Raw genomic sequence first — 15,055 nt, 5'->3', positions numbered from 1 at the left:
CAATAAAATTGATTTAACAACTGATATTCAAAGTTAAGACAAACCGTATTTGGACACTTTATGGTTGTCAAATATGGAACATGTTCATAGTTAATGTGATCAACTTGGTTAGTCTGCAAGTACTGAAAATTGAGCAATTACTGAACAAAATTGTTTTAAAAAAACACCAAAAACATGACGCTTTACCATAATTTCTTTGCAGGTGCCACTAGATTTTTTTTACAAATGAAATAAATTTATACACTTTTATGGGTGGCTTAAATGTCCAAATACTTATAACATCTGCAATTATTCATTGTAAATACTACAATGCTCAATAATGCATGAGGTTTTTAAAAGAAACTCATAATGAGTCATGGCCAGGAGATGGCAGCTTTGTCACTTCCGTGGGATGAAGAAAAAAAGGAGGGACTGAGAATATTAAATCCTTCACTGAATTGAACTGACAGCATTGATGTGCCAGCAAATGTTTCCCACAAAAAAATGACCTACTAAACATGATAAATAATGCAATAATGAAATGAAAATGCAGGGGTTCGATGAGGATTAGTGGATGGAATATATCATTGTTTTTGTGTAACTACAATAAAAGTCAATGGAAAGTCTCCACCTGTCAGGTGTATGTTCAGTTTGTTCTAGTTTTGTTTTTTCCTGTACCCGTCAAGTGTTCCTAGTTAGGTTCCATTGTTAATTTAGTTACACACCTGTTGATTAGCCTGCTTATTGTATTTAACGTGTTGTATTTAAATGGTATTAAGTTTTCCCAGTTCTTGGTTCGTGCAAGGTTATTATAGTTTGTTTTTATTTTAATGTCATTTTCAAATATGCAAAAAATATATATTTGTTTCATTAATGAGTAGTTTTAGTAATTAAAGTATGGCAGAATTAACAGAACACTTCCAGAGTGAAGAGTGCGAAGTCTGCGAACTACACAAGCTGTGCTCCTGTGTATAATAGAATACATCCATGTGTATTTATATAGGCTAATATAGATGTATCATTGATCAAATTGTCATATTTGAAAGTGCTAGATTTTTTTTTTACTTTTATTTATGATATTGCAACTGTTGTGTCTTACACATCATACCCATGAACAACTGCATATAAATCAAAGCATACTTGGACTCAAAAGGGCGGAGCCTCGATGTCTTTTCACCATGTTTATTTCAGTCAAACGTACAGTACTGTGATGATACACATTACAGGAGGGTGAATTCCCCTCTCAACTTCCAGTGAAGGGATTGTGGCAAGCAGGACGGGCCCGAGGATGGAACAAGGCCAGTGGCACAAGTGTTAATGAGCGTCACCTGCACGCCACACCGGACTCGAGTCTCACGGAGGAGCTCCGGAAGAATAAAAGGAGAAGCGCGACAGTGCAAGACAAATAGTCCAGGCCTGGTCCTCTCTTATGTTGTGTTTTATTATGTTTATATGCGGGAGACGTCCATGAGGGGCTGCCGCTTTACTTTCGTTTTGTTGTTTTTTCTTTATTTTACGATTAAAGTTTGTTGAACGTTTACCGGTTCCCCCCTCCTTCTTCCCTGAGCCTTTAAAGGGGTGGTAAAACACGATTTCACTTTTCTAACTTTAGCTAGTGTAATGTTGCTGTTTGAGCATAAACAACATCTGCAAAGTTACAACGTTCAAAGTTTAAAGCAAAGGGAGATATTTGCTTTTAAAGAAATCAATTTCTAAGGACTACAGCAAACGGCCGGTAGGCGACTACAGATATTCCTCCAGGGTTGCTGACATCACCAGTCCCAATATTTACATAAACTCCTCCTCCGTGAATATTAAATAAGGGGGGCGAGGTCATTTTGTATTGCTGTGGGGAAGAGTTGTGGTATAGTTAGTAGGCTGGAGTGTTGTTGCCGCAATGCCGAAGAATTTCATCCGGATTGCAGGTCCACTTTGTTCAGCCTTCCTAGGGACGGGGGTGTGTTGCAGTGCGTTTAACATACATGTTATATGCATGTGTGTATGAGACAGACATGGTCGCATTTGCAGCAGATATATGCTGCCCAAATAAATCAAAGCACGAGACAGACAGGGGTCGGAGGAGAAGACCGGAAAATGTGACATAATGGACAATATTCGTCTGTATTTGCAATACACAAGCCGCAGTTCAGCTGCGCGAGACAAACACTGCCAGTGTGAATGCACAACGGGCACGCGCGGCTCCCGCTGCACATTTCACGGAGGAAAGCTTCCACAATCTTCGCAAGTTCAATGAGGGATTCGCACAACGGCTTGTCCTGAAAGATGGATTTAAAAACAGAAGCTATTTACGGGCCACAACCTGTAAGTATGATTTATTTTTCGTCGATGTTTTTTCCTGTAATAGTTCGTATTGTTAATTGTACGCTGTAGGAAGGAAGTAAACAAATGACAACGCTGTTTGGCTCTGCAAACCAGTTTGCTAAATGCTCATTCATACTTAACGTTACACGCTTCGTGACATCACGTAAAACGCAATTACGTTGAAAAGGTCACGCTAGACGCAGGCGGAAGTACCGAGTCAGTTTTTACAAATGAGCGGAAGGAGGACCTATCCACATATTCAAACGTCTTTGCGTCTGCGCCTGCGTCTAGCATGACCTTTTCAACGTAATTGCGTTTTACGTGACGTCACGAGTGCGCATCACTGAACAGAGCAAGGCGAGCATTTGTGCTTATAAAACTTAAACTTTATTTATTTAAAAAAAAATTACCAATCGTTTCGCTAGATAAGACCCTTATTGATCGTCTGGTCCCGTTTGATGTGGTTTAAAGCCCTTTTGAAGCTGTACTGAACCTCTCATTTGGACCTTGAACCGTTTGGGGTCTATTGACTTCCATTATATGGAGAAATATCCTGAAATGTTTTCATCAAAAATCTTAATTTCTTTTCGACTGAAGACAGAAAGACATGGATATCTTGGATGACAAGGGGGTGAGTAAATTATAAGCAAAAGTTTATTTGAAAGTGAACTAATCCTTTAAACGTGTAAAAAAACATTATCCAAAATAAACCATGGAGATCAATCAGATTCAGACATGCATACATGATCCAGAATCAGATCTAGAGGCTGAAATTGAACAGGAGAAGCTGCAACGACGACTACAGCAGGACGTCTCTATGGTATGTAGTACTGTAACTGTAACTCTAAATATACTTGCTTAAAGGCTTGTCATGCACGAGTTTTGCAACATTTGTGTGTTTACTCGTGGTTTGGTTTATGGACCATTGTATGCGATTTAATGTTAGCAGTAGCAAGAGGAACGGTTTTGCACGTCAGACTAGTGTGTGCTTGCTTACATAGAAAAAAAATGGAACAGTAGCGCATTTGAATGAACGAGACGATAGCTAACAACACAAAGACATTTGAAGCAGTTTTACTCACCACCAGCTTCCAACACACAAGTCACGACCGTGAACCTTAATCGCTAGAACTGCTCCATCTTTCAGCATTAGACGAGCTACAAATCCGGAGTTGAACTGGGGCTTGTTCATAAACCATCGTCGCCGAAATTCAGGGAACAAACAAAAACACTTGCACAACTCCGTTGCTGCTCCAGAAAAACAAACTCCATCCACTGTCCCATTAGCGCTGGGTTCTTTGGGAAGCTGTGGAGGGTTGTCTTGCCCTGACAACCAAAAACACACATCTTTGGTGACATTGTTGATTTCGTGAAGTCCTGTGACTGCAGCGCAGCCGATGACTTCCCTAAAGCCGAGCACAGGGCGTGCATTTGCTCTCTCGCTCTAGTCGCACGCGCAGTGCACCCTTCCAGGAGAAGAGCCCGTACGGCCCGTACAAGGACATTCCGCCCTTGTTGACGTCACTTTGGCCCATACTCGGAAAAAAACTTTCCGAGACTTATGAGAAACCGGAATGAGTATTTTTGGCACAGAAATACTCCATCAAACATCCAACTTTTTTTTGTTGAAACTTTGGCCATGTTTACATGGGAATCCAAGTCTTTAACAGTGTAAAAAGCTCAATCTGCATGAAACAGCATTTCAGCCCCCCTTTAATCTATTAATCATATTGAATGTTCATTAGTTGCTGATGCAGTAATCATTAATAAATGGTTTGCTCTTCATGATTCATACATTAACTCATGATTAACGGTGCATTAGTTAAGCATGAATGAATGCATATTAGTGCACCCGTATTGTAAAGTGTTACGGAAACATGACGCAGCAAAATGGCGATTTCACTGTAAGGGGACCCGCGGTGTATGTAGATAGAAATGGCTCATTCTAAGTTAATAAAAACATAACGGTGCATTATTTAAGGTTTATACACCACTGAAAACATAGTTATGTATATTATATTGCATTTCTGTCAATAGATCCTTATAAATACTACACACTGCACCTTTAAAGACTGTTCTGTTTATATGCTCCTTCGTCATGCTGTAGTGGCCAAAATTTATATATACACTCACCTAAAGGATTATTAGGAACACCTGTTCAATTTCTCATTAATGCAATTATCTAATCAACCAATCACATGGCAGTTGCTTCAATGCATTTAGGGGTGTGGTCCTGGTCAAGACAATCTCCTGAACTCAAAACTGAATGTCAGAATGGGAAAGAAAGATGATTTAAGCAATTTTGAGCGTGGCATGGTTGTTGGTGCCAGACGGGCCGGTCTGAGTATTTCACAATCTGCTCAGTTACTGGGATTTTCACGCACAACCATTTCTAGGGTTTACAATGAATGGTGTGAAAAGGGAAAAACATCCAGTATGCGGCAGTCCTGTGGGCGAAAATGCCTTGTTGATGCTAGAGGTCAGAGGAGAATGGGCCGACTGATTCAATCTGATAGAAGAGCAACTTTGATTGAAATAACCACTCGTTACAACCGAGGTATGCAGCAAAGCATTTGTGAAGCCACAACACGCACAACCTTGAGGCGGATGGGCTACAACAGCAGAAGATCCCACCGACGGGTACCACTCATCTCCACTACAAATAGGAAAAAGAGGCTACAATTTGCACAAGCTCACCAAAATTGGACAGTTGAAGACTGGAAAAATGTTGCCTGGTCTGATGGGTCTCGATTTCTGTTGAGACATTCAGATCGTAGAGTCAAAATTTGGTGTAAACAGAATGAGAACATGGATCCATCATGCCTTGTTACCACTGTGCAGGCTGGTGGTGGTGGTGTAATGGTGTGGGGGATGTTTTCTTGGCACACTTTAGGCCCCTTAGTGCCAATTGGGCATCGTTTAAATGCCACGGCCTACCTGAGCATTGTTTCTGACCATGTCCATCCCTTTATGACCACCATGTACTCATCCTCTGATGGCTACTTCCAGCAGGATAATGCACCATGTCACAAAGCTCGAATCATTTCAAATTGGTTTCTTGAACATGACAATGAGTTCACTGTACTAAAATGGCCCCCACAGTCACCAGATCTCAACCCAATAGAGCATCTTTGGGATGTGGTGGAACGGGAGCTTCGTGCCCTGGATGTGCATCCCACAGATCTCCATCAACTGCAAGATGCTATCCTATCAATATGGGCCAACATTTCTAAAGAATGCTTTCAGCACCTTGTTGAATCAATGCCACGTAGAATTAAGGCAGTTCTGAAGGCAAAAGGGGGTCAAACACAGTATTAGTATGGTGTTCCTAATAATCCTTTAGGTGAGTGTATGTGTGAAGAAATATGTGGGAAGAAGAACTCACGGTATAAATAAAAATACTAAATTATTTGGCAAGAAAGGCAAACTCCAGCATATAATTAAATACGGGTTGTATTGTGTTATACAAAAAAGGCATAGAAAAAAAGCTCATAGGAAATAGAGCATACATTGACTGCAATGTAATCAGTTATAGATATTTTGTTGGTTCTCCCTTGTTTTTGATTACAGCAGCCATTCCCATGTATTGACTCAATAAACTTTGCACATGTGTCATGCAACTATTTTCCAATAAATTGAACAAGGGTTCAAATGAAATAATTCTGTGGACACATTCTCCTGCACATGGGCAATATTCAAAACCGATTGACCAGATTTAGTCATTTTAACAATATCCTCCTGGGTTGGACAACTCTTTCCATCTGGCCATTTTTACTAAAACCAACAGAATAACATCTCATAATATAGCTAATAGTTGCTTCATAGTGATTTATTGAATTATAGGCTGGGAATAATTCATGCAAGATTGGTGTGATTTCTTGGCACAATTCGGTGTCTTTCATTGCGTCACGACACATGTATTGTACAATTGAAATGTGGAACGCATACATTAGTTTTACACTGCAAGCACAGCTTCACAGCATACGTACAAAATATTGAATATTTCATTAAAAAAATAAAGTGCGAAGAAGCCAATTTTTCTAGTTGGACACTACTGTATATACACACACACATTCTTTCCCTCTTTCGTTGCTCTTTTTTGTTTGTTTTTTGCTTAGAATCATAGCGGTTTCATTTCCCTTTGAAATAATGCCCTTATTTTTACATCTAACACAACCCCACCTCAAACATCTGATGTAGTATTTATCTGACCCATGACTGTGAAGAAAAACATTTTCAGGGCTATGACAGATAAAGTGCTATATAAATATGGGCATGTTTCTTCAAATTCATATTTCTGTCTCAGTTCACTTCACCCCACATCTCTTTCCAGTAGACCGGGGGAAAGTTTAACACACTAAATTTATTCAGTCACACACAAGACTGATGGCACTTGACAACTCAATAAAGTTCTCCCCCTGCCTAAGAAAAAAACATGTGGTCTTACCCATTTATTAATTTATCTATCCAATCAGAACGAGAGGAGGCCTATATACATACGACTCACCTTTGTTGCTCAATAGTTTTCTGCATCCCTCCACCAGCCCGAATCCTCACTTTCGGTTCCTATCCCAGCCAAGGAGTACGGGGGGTACGGGGCAAATTCCGAGCTCAGAGCCCTCCCCTCGGCTCGGACAGCACGCCAAATTGGATTATTTGTAAAAGTGAACTCATGAAATATATTTTATATATTATAGGCTAGACAAACACACACACAAATGCCTCCGGACTGTAAGTTGAATCTTTGAAGTGCCAGTTCATGGCTCAGGATTACACTCAGAATCCAGTACAGGTGTCTGAGAAGAGATAAAATAACACATGGTTAGTTCCTGTAGGTCATAACAAATATGGTCACACCTGTACACATAAACACATTTTCCCACCCTGAAGGAGGCCAAAAACAACAGTAGGAAAGCCAGGTCTCAAACCGATGTAGCCCTATAGCCAACTAATTCTTGTGGAATAATACGAGTTGAAGTTTTCCAGCACTGGACTGGTGTCAAAAACACCTTCATCGTCTCTATGATAGATATGACTTAGGTTCCTCCATCATAAGCAGATTTTTTTTTTTTTTTTTTTTGCAATGCATTTTAGATTTGCTATAAATGTTTATATTTTTAAATGTTAAAGGTGCACTTATGTAATATTATTGCAGTAAATCCAAAACATCCAAAAACCACTAGGCCAGTAATATATATTTTGTTCATCTGACTATTTAAAATATCCGAAATGTTTCCAACTATTTTTAAATCATGATAAATTTGCTATTTTAACCAAAAGTCAGGACTTGTGAGGGAGTAGCCTGTCAATTGCGTCTATCTGCGTTACCCTCGGTTTCCGGTTTTATTCTGCAGAAACGATTTACTATCACTGCAATGTGAACAAGTGTCATAGCAGCCGCCGAGCGAACGCACAGAGTAACAACATAACATCATTAACACACTCAGATGTGTCTAATATGATAAACAGCTGCTTTACCTCAAACTCATGACTGGAAAAGTGGAAATGGCGCCGGCGACTGTGGCATAATAAAAGTCCCGCTGCTCGCGAGGCTTGTGTTGTGTTTATCTTATTGACAATCGCTCCAGCGGCCTTGCTCAGCTCCCACAACACTCGGTCCTGCTCTGCTTCATACTAATAATCGCATCCATGAACATGATTTCTGCCCCATTCCTATCCAGATTCTTTTCCACCGACTGTGAGGTGAAGACCACATGTCCTAAGATTCTGCGCTCAAAGCTGCCGTCATCAAACTACGCCTTTGTTTTGAATAGGCGACCTCTAGCGGGCGGAAAAGTTAGTGCAGGAAGGGCTTGACATTAAAGGGTTAGTTCACCCAAAAATGAAAATTCTGTCATTAATTACTTACCCTCATGTCGTTCGACACCCGTAAGACCTCTGTTCATCTTCGGAACAGAAATGAAGATATTTTAGTTGAAATCTGATGGCTCTGAAAGGCCTCCATTGACACAATGGCACGGTTCACTCTCAAGACCCTTAAAAGGTATTAAAGACGTCGTTACAAAGTCCATCTCACTACAGTGGTTCTACAATAACTTTATGAATCGGCGAGAATAGTTTTTGTGCGCAAAAAAAACCTAAATAACGACTTACATAGTGATGACGATTTCAAAACACGGCATCATGAAGCTTCGAAGCGTTATGAATCAGTGAGCCGAATGATGATTCGGATCGCGTGTCAAACCGCCAAACTGCTGAAATTTGGTGATTCAAACCGCTGAATCGACTCACTGATTCATAACGCTTCGAAGCTTCATGAGGCCGTGTTTTGAAATCGTCATCACTATGTAAGTCGTTATTTAGGGTTTTTTTGCGCACAAAAACTATTGTCGCCGATTCATAAAGTTATTTTAGAACCACTGTAGTGAGATGGACTTTGTAACGACGTCTTTAGTACCTTTTAAGGGTCTTGAGAGTGAACCGTGCCATTGTGTCAGTGGAGGCCTTTCAGAGCCATCAGATTTCAACTAAAATATCTTCATTTCTGTTCCGAAGATGAACGGTCTGAGGTCTGACGGGTGTCGAACGACATGAGGGTAAGTAATTAATGACAGAATTTTCATTTTTGGGTGAACTAACCCTTTAAGCCGGTTCACGTGCTTGTCCTTCAGACAAGTAACGTTAAATCTGTCACTCACTTGTTTGAGTAAAAAATGTGCTTGTCCGGATTTATTTGTTTTTCCATAATATTATTAAATATAGGCTATGCTTCAGCTTTCATTTTATTTTTTTATTTGATCCAGAAATTTAATTAGAATAAGACACTATAGGGTTTTTACCAATCAAATTAAATTATTTACACACAAAAAAAATTACAACTGCATTAAATAATGTAATGAGATGTTTGAATATACAAATAAAAAATAAACTAAACCACCAGTAGGTGGCAGCAGGTGATGGTCTTAATGAGTGAGTCATTGAGATGATTCATTCAAATGGATGATTCATTCAAGAATAAGGCAGTCGTTTACGAATAGGTCATTGAATATTTGATTCAACTGATTCATTCAAATGCTGAATCATTCAGTAACGGTCTGTTGCTGTGAGATGAGTAATGGTTCTGCTGTGGTCTTTGTTTGGAACTATTTTTGCTGCTGAAATCGAACAAAAACAGTGAATATTGCATCTAAAATGTAAGTAACTTAATGTGAATTAATTGTTTATGGAACCGTCATATGAAATCAGTGTCATTTTCAGTCGTGATGGTATTCAGGAAAACAGCACTCTTGGTTCTATGATGTTGCTTTACTGTAGGCTATCATATGTTATGAATATAAAAACTCCACAATTTGTAATGTTAACCGTGTATGTTAACTGAGTTTCTTTGTATGCGCGGCGCTCATTTGTTGTGATTTCTCCTCGAGAGGCTGCGCGAGCATCAACAGCACAACCTTGTTACCGTCAGGTATACATTATATATTTGTATCCACTATCGATCGACACTTACACTAAATGAATGCAGAATTATTGTTGCATTTTGGTGATTCCCTAGTTACTTTTTGACGTTTTAATCAGCTTGTCCGGTCGGGCAAGTAAAATTCTCTTTCACTTGCCCCTTCAAACAATCCACTTGTCCCGGACAAGCGTTAATGTCGAGACCTGTAGCTAGTGCACCTTTAAGTTCATTCTGAGTCTCTTTTTGCGAATTTGACAAAATCTTATCTATGTTAGCCAGCTAGAAAATATTATCGTTGTGACTAAAAAACCATCAGAATGTGCAACAACAATATTCATTTACCCAACACTTTAATCCAAAGTGACTCACAAATGAGGACTTGCAAAAAGCAGTTCATTTATCAATACGAAGGTTCAGACATCGTTCAGAATATAACAACAGAAAAACACTGAAACAATGACAAAGCTATAAATCAGGATACGGCCAATGGTGGGATTAAAACATGCTATATAGTGGGAGCAAACATGTCTCTTTCCTCTATAGAGCATGAAGTCTGAAATCCTGGTGTCTGAAATCATGTGTTTTTTTAACTCTGCTTTCATCTTCTGAGGTTCAGCGGCAGATAATGACAGAAGATCTGTCTCCACTAGAGCGGGAAGATCAGTAGGAGGAGTGGGAGGGACGGCTCTCAAGAAAGTAAATTGTCTATCCCATCCACAGGTAATTTTTTGCTGGGTTTCGTCTTTCTGATACATTTTCTTCTCAAGCCAACTCTCTCTCTCACTCAAGCTTAATGGGACACAGATCTTGAGTGAGAAATGTGCAGCTCTACAACAAAGCCCAATCTCCCATAAATCATAGATCAGTTCCTCATAACTATGATGTCACCCTATTGGGGCTGTTTGAGGATGATAAAAATGTGTTTTCATTTGGTTCTTGCCTGTGGCTTTCACATTTTCTGAGACAGTGACCTTTTATCGTTTTTAGCACCAGGGCTTCACTTGCTGGTTTCTATTACATAATGACTTCACACAAGCTTCGCTCGGACTGAGATATATGGCAGGCAATAAAAGAATGAACAGATTTAAGGTCTCTCACCAAATAAATGTCTGGGGAACATGTGTGTTATACAGAGTAAAGGGACCGGCACAAATCAAAGTTCTACTTGGTCAGGCATTGACAAATAAGGACCCCAAGGGTGATTGATATACGCTTGAGTTGAACTTCGTCCCATTAGCATTTCTCACACGTGCATTCATACATACAAAACCGTACTAAACTCTGTTTTCAATGAATCTACGATGTGAAACAAACAGTGTAGTATGATTCCTGAACGAATGACTCTTATGAACCATTTTAGTGATTTAAAACAGAGCACAACCAGTACATGACTTCCGAAACAAATGATTCTTATGAGCCGTTTCATTTTAGTGAAACAAAAACATACAGTGCGATCAGTGTACTTCGATTCCCAAGCAAATGATTCATATGAGATCTTTTGAAAGGATACATTTTAGGGAAACCAAAACAAACGAATGTGACAAGGATAGTTCGATTCTCCAGGGATGAGTCGGTTCTTTTTAGTAAATAGTACTAATAGTAGTAATAATACTAGGACTAGTATTAATCGCAAGACTTTGATTCCTGGGCAAAAGATTCATATGAACTGAGAACTTTTGAAAGGATTCCCTTTAGATTCTCGAAGGAATGTAATGTGTCAGTTCTTTTTAGTAAATCAAAAAAAATACAGCGCACTAATACTAATAATAATCGCAAGGCTTAAAACATTATTATTAGTAATAATCATAAGACTTTGATTATCGAGCAAATGATTCATATGAGCTGAGATCTTTTGAAAGGATTACTTTTAAATTATTGAAGGAATAATGAATCAGTTATTTTTAGTAAACCAAAAGCATACAGCGCATTAATACTAATAATAATCATTATTATTAGTAATATTCACAAGATTTTGTAAATCAATACTCACAATAATCATTGTAGACTGTTTTTTTTTCATTTGAAAACTTGTATTATGTATTTATTTTAGGGCTGTCAAAAGATTAATCGCGATTAATCGCATCCAAAATAAAAGTTTGTGTGTACATAATATATGTGTGTGTACTCTGTTAATTATTATTTATATATAAATACACACACATTCATGTATATATTTAAGAAATATTTGCATGTATATACATTTATATAATCTATAATATATATAAATATAAATGTTTTATATATAAAAATAATATTTTTTTCTTAAATATATACATGCTTGTGTGTGTGTGTGTGTGTGTTTATATATAAATAATAATTAACAGAGTACACACACACATATATTATGTAAACACAAACTTTTATTTTGGATGCGATTAATCTTTTGACAGCCCTAATTTATTTACATTATTTAAATATTAATATTTTTTTTTTAAATGTCTTTGTATTATTCTTAAAATTACATCATTTATCAACATTTTCCAAATATTTATTCTAAAAAAATGTATTCAAAATATTTATTCCAAAATATATAGTAAAAGAATCATTACAAGGAATTTGAATCATTAAAATCTTTTTTTGTATTATTATTATTATTATATGTATCTGTCATTTCTAAACAAGGAAGTGTTTGCATGACTTGCCATTTCTGCGTCTGCAATCCCAACAGCAATAAAACATCAGTACCACGTTCAGTCAGTAGTCGTTTAAAAAAATCACGTTTACTTCCAAACCTCCAGGCTTGAAGGACTTGTGTACTTGGCTGTCTTTTACTACCACAAAGCTATAAAGGTGTTTCAAACGGCCCCTTCAGCATCCCTGCAATAAGAGACCCAAACAAACCACCTTCAGTCTTCACCGCCCACCCTGCTTATTTATTTAAACTCCTCTGGTCCTCCACAAACCGTGAACACGATCACCTCTGGTTGAGAACCGAGTCCTGAATATGCCACTGTATGTCAACCTGTCCATATTCCTCAAAAACACTTCAGGGCTGTTTTTATTGAGTGCAAAACTTAACCACGGGTCAGAAATATGATTCTGTTGGGCAGCACATGTAGGGAAGCTGGTAAACGGCTATTTTTGTTATTGCTGAACGCAGGGGTTTTATGAGTCTTTTGAATGTGGAGGGTACGGTGGCCCAGCAGTGCAACAACACAACGAAATTCCCAATTCCACATGTGGTTGAAAGGTATAATTGTATAAATTAAAACATTTTTAAACTCATTTTAACATTTAAAAACAGACATGTTCAAATTCCAAAGCTTGATTGTATTGGTAAGACTGACTTTGGAATTTGTACGTCTTCTTTTTTTATGTTAAAAGTCATTTTAATTAATATAAATTATACGTTTCAACCACATGATGACGTTCCCTTAGGAATCGTGCTTATAAATATGCAGCTATAATGCAATTAGCGTAATGCCTGAATATACAAATGTGCAATTAAAGAATGATAGAATATCAAATTTAAGTTTTATGAAATATTTTTGCACACCGCATTCCCTGGGAGTTCTCCTGCGAAGGCTTCGTTTTCCATTTAGGACCAGCTTTTCCAGGATCAGCTTTCCTGTCGGTGCCTGTCTGTGAGGGTAATTTGTTGCACAGTAATTGGGTGTAAAACAGGTGGCGGAGTGTTAACACAGGGGGAAGCATTTGAAAAATGTGCTGCTGCCATGCAATTACAAAGCCCTGCTGGTTCAAGACCTTTAACCGCACTACAGACTGATAAATACAGAATCAAACGGAGGAATGCTGTGGCTACAGTTGACGGGAGTCGCCAAGAACTGGAGGGAGCTACTCAAAACAAATGTCAGTTGCTACCTCTTAAAAGGCGTCTCTGGAATGATAAGATAAATAAAGGAAGAATTAAATGAAATCATAAACATAATCAGTTCTACAATCGGTTCTAGGGTCTACACTAAACCCTTCAACTTTCAAACTCCTTGGTGTATGAGAGAGCGACTCCCATGTGGTATATTGCATAAATGTTTTCATCTATATATTACATTTTATATTTAATATAATTAGCCTGGCAGATAATAAAACCAGCAAGGGGGGGGGGGGGGGGGGGTTGGGGGGGGGCAGACATACCTTGAAGGAGAGACCTGAGCCATGTCACTTGTCCAGAATTTCATAGAAACTTGGAGTGGGCATTCACCAAAGTAATTTGCACAATAACACGCTAAAACCATTCAGAACACTCAAGCCACTGTGTGTGTGTGTTTGTGTGTGTACATGTTTTTCTATCCCGGTGGGGACTTTAACCTGAATACACACAGACTTATGGGGACTCGTGTCACCGTGGGGACATAAATTGAGGTCCCCTTGGGGAAACAAGCTTATAAATCATACTCAATGAGTTATTTTGAAAATATAAGCAGAAAGTTTTGTGATGGGTAGGTTAAGGGGTAGGGTTAGTGTAAGGGATAGAACAGTTTGTACAGTATAAAAACCATTACGTCTATGGAGAGTCCCCAGAAAGATAGCTCCAGGCTGTCTGTCTGTGTCTGTGTGTGTGTGTGTGTGTGTGTGTGTGTGTGTGTGTGTGTGTGTGTGTGTGTGTGTGTGTGTGTGTGTGTGTGTGTGTGTGTGTGTGTGTGTGTGTGTGTGTGTGTGTGTGTGTGTGTGTGTGTGTGTGTGTGTGTGTGTGTGTGTTTATGTTTTTCTATTCAAGTGGAGTGATTTGGGGTAGGGTAAGTGTAAGGGGAGAGGATATACAGTTTGTACAGTATAAAAACCATTACCTCTATGAGAGAGTCCCCACAAAAGTAAACCAGACATGTGTGTGTGTGTGTGTGTGTGTGTGTGTGTGTGTGTGTGTGTGTGTGTGTGTGTGTGTGTGTGTGTGTGTGTGTGTGTGTGTGAGTGTGAGTGTGAGTGTGAGTGTGAGTGTGAGTGTGTGTGTGTGTGTGTGTGTGTGTGTGTGTGTGTGTGTGGACTGGTAATCATCACGTTATGGGGACAAAATGTCCCCACAAAGATAGCAATATCCGAAATCCTCATCCTTGTGGGGACATTTTTAGGTCCCCATGAGGAAAACATCTTATAAATCAGACTAAGTGATGTTTTTTGAAAATGTAAAATTGCAGAATGTCTCCTGTGAGGGTTAGGTTTAGGGGCAGGGGCAGTGTAGGGGGATAGAATATACGTTGTGTACGGTATAAAAACCATTACGCCTATGGAAAGTCCCCATAAAAGATGAAAACACTACATGTGTGTGTGTTTATGTTTTTCTATCCAGGTGGGGTGATTTGGGGTAGGGTTAGTGTAAGTGTAAGGGGAGAGAATATACAGTTTGTACAGTATAAAAACCATTACATATGAGAGAGTCCCCAC

The sequence above is a fragment of the Gobio gobio genome, assembly GCF_949357685.1.
Source record: "Gobio gobio genome assembly, chromosome: 23".
NCBI classification, from domain to species: domain Eukaryota; kingdom Metazoa; phylum Chordata; class Actinopteri; order Cypriniformes; family Gobionidae; genus Gobio; species Gobio gobio.
The sequence above is the reverse complement of the archived record's forward strand: the minus strand, read 5'-3'. Positions refer to the sequence as shown.